This window comes from Cyprinodon variegatus, unplaced genomic scaffold (genome assembly GCF_000732505.1).
Source record: "Cyprinodon variegatus isolate N-32 unplaced genomic scaffold, C_variegatus-1.0 Scaffold2042, whole genome shotgun sequence".
NCBI lineage: Eukaryota > Metazoa > Chordata > Actinopteri > Cyprinodontiformes > Cyprinodontidae > Cyprinodon > Cyprinodon variegatus.
The window spans coordinates 19,290-21,969 of record NW_015152495.1 but is presented as its reverse complement, the minus strand read 5'-3'; the positions used below and the strand labels follow the sequence as shown (position 1 = coordinate 21,969).

The 2,680-nt window shown below is 48.0% G+C and overlaps 1 protein-coding gene across 1 annotated transcript in view; it reads left to right on the top strand.

Annotated features, from left to right (window-relative positions):
* The window catches only part of LOC107105069 (rho guanine nucleotide exchange factor 40-like), a 37,502-nt gene that overhangs the window by 25,582 nt on the left and 9,240 nt on the right, over positions 1 to 2,680 (top strand). The window lies entirely within an intron of this gene.

Here is a 2,680-nt window from a genome sequence, read left to right as displayed (position 1 = left end):
CCTCCTCCTCCTCCTCCTCTACATCCCCCCCCTCCTGTGGTGAGTCTTGTATGGAGGACAGGAGTGGCCATTGTTCAGTGAGCGGCCGTGTTGCGGCTCTTTAACTGTAAGTGTGTGAATAGGAGCTGAATGGTGGCATCCAGAACGTTGCAGTGATTTTCCAGCAGGGGGCGCTTTGGTCTCTGCTGGATTCTCATAGCTTCCTGAGACCCTCTGATAGGAGTGTAGCCCACCATGATGGTTAAGGCTGGTTTATGCTCAGAAACCAGGCCGTCTGCGTGTGTCGCAGTTAACGCAGATAAGCCCCGCCCCTTTCGCAGACACTCTGCTGCACCTCTCCCTGACTGTAGGTGATCGCAGACAGGAGGCCTCTGATTGGTCAGTTCCCTATCGGCTCTACCCTATCCATATTTCCTGTTTGGTTCCTTACCGGCTGGTTTTGTCTGTCTGACCGCCATGTTGAAAACGCCTGGTGAAGATGGAGCAGCTAGCAGAGCGAGGAGCGCCAGAACGCTGGGAGCCTTTTTCCAGCTGGGAGAATTGTCGGCGGTTATCGTGGTGAATGACGGTAACGGTAAAAGTCGGGTTTATCGCACAGACCTACTCAGCCGTGTCGCAGAATTAGAAACAGTTTGACCCAAAGAGAGAAAAGATTTCAGAACCTTTAGGACGTCCAGAGGAGACGGAGACGCAATCTGTCCCTCCTTCCTGATTTCAGGCCTTTCACTACAAAGTCTTTGTTGCCGTGGTAACCCCTCCCCTCCCACGGGAACGCCCATCTGCCATTCAGCCTGTGACTGAAGGGGTGGGGGGTGGTGTGAGGAGGCCCGCTGTGTGGTCGGGTCAGCCCCCCCCCGTCCTCAGACAGTTCTTAGGTTCTTCTCTCTGGTTGGTCCAGAGGAGCAGCTGTCAGTGTCAGGGGCGGGTTTAATGGTTCTGTTGGGTTTATCCCAGTTACTACCGCCTGTTTGGACCCACTGACTCGTATCTGTCATACGTGTCTGTTTGAACATGGATGCTCCCCACCTCTGAGACCGCAGGAGGACCGATCAGGGTTCTGCTCTTCCTCCTCTTTGACCCGATGAGTTCATTAAGGTTCTGGCCCAGAGCGCATTCTAGGTCAGATGCAGTTTGCTTTCATCTTGGTCCGATTCCAAGTCCTTTCTGGTTCCAGTCGGGTCCGACGTCCCACTGAGGGCGTCTGATAGAGGTGAGTAAAAATATCCTTCATCAATTAATGGCAGTTTAGTTTTTAACACTTGATATAGAAAATGCTCTGAATTAGTTTCCCCTGATCAGCAGGCTGATCGTCGACTGGGTAAGACTGAAGAAAAAACTAGAATTTAACAGTAAATGACGTTCATGGAGGGTCGATACGGCGGCAGACGTGACTCTAGCTGGAAGCCATGCTGTCGGTCTGCAGCGGGCTAGCAATGAGCCGCAGAGATCCAAACATTTCAGCTTAAAGTCCCGCCGAAGCAGAGAGGCTCAGCTGGTCCGGGTTACCTGTCAATCAACAGTACTGGTTACCTGTCAATCAACAGTACTGGTTACCAGTAAAACAGGAAGTCTTGTATCCCAGTAAAGTTGTTCTACAGACGTTGGAAGCGATCAGATTATAGGTGACGCTGCAGAGTCTGTTTCTGCAGATTACTAATCTGTAGGTTCCTGAATGCAGCAGCTTTCAGCTGCTCCGTATCTTCAAATGTTCCAGTTGTTGTTGGGATTTATAAAGTATTTAGAAATGAACAAAGTTTAAATTATTTTTGTTTTAAGGTCAGAAACTCTGTGGCTCTTGTAGTTTAACTTAAATTCAGCTTTAGCTGATAACTTTGATCATATGAGATTAAAAAAATCATCTATGTTTTCATTAAACCCGCTGATTTATTATTTAGACTTTTCTCTGTTTCTCTGTATTAATATTTAATCGCTGTTCATAAAGGCAACAATCTTCGTCTAAAATTTACCAACAGATTTAAATATTTCACAATAAGTCTCCAATCATTTTAATTGAACCTTCTAAAAATATCCAGCCTCCAGTGAGGGGCGGCTGGTTGGGACTCCCAGGCAGGAGCTGAAGGAGTTTCTCTGCTCCTCTGTTGTCTTCAGAGGAGGTGCCACCTCCTGCTGGAAGAACAGCTCTGATCATCACTGAGAACTTCACCCACAGGGAGACAGTTTGGATCCAGATTCTGTTCAGTCCTTCTAATCGGAAAGATCTTTGTCTTTAGTCTGGACCCCTGCTGGCTGGCTGTAGCCCTCCTCCTCCTCCTCTTCCTCCTTCTTCTCCTCCTCCTTCTCCTCCTCCTCCTTCTCCTCTTCCTCCTTCTTCTCCTCTTCCTCCTTCTCCTCCTCTTCCTCCTTCTCCTCCTCTTCCTCCTTGTAAGAATCTGTTGTTTAGAAACATCCAGTGTGATATTTGGATCAATGAATCAAATGGATCAATGGATCAATTAGATGAATGAATCAGAGAATGCATGTATCCTCAGAGGTCAGCTGATTGGCCCCTCCTCCTCCTGAAACTTCTCATTTTTGGGACGTTCATAAATAATTCAAAGCGTCAGAACGCGGTGTGTGTGTGTGCCTGCAGTCCTGTTTTACCTACACTGTGGGGGCAGTGTTTTATAAACTATCCTACATGTGGGGACATTCAGCTGCTTCTCATTCAGGGAAGTTCTGT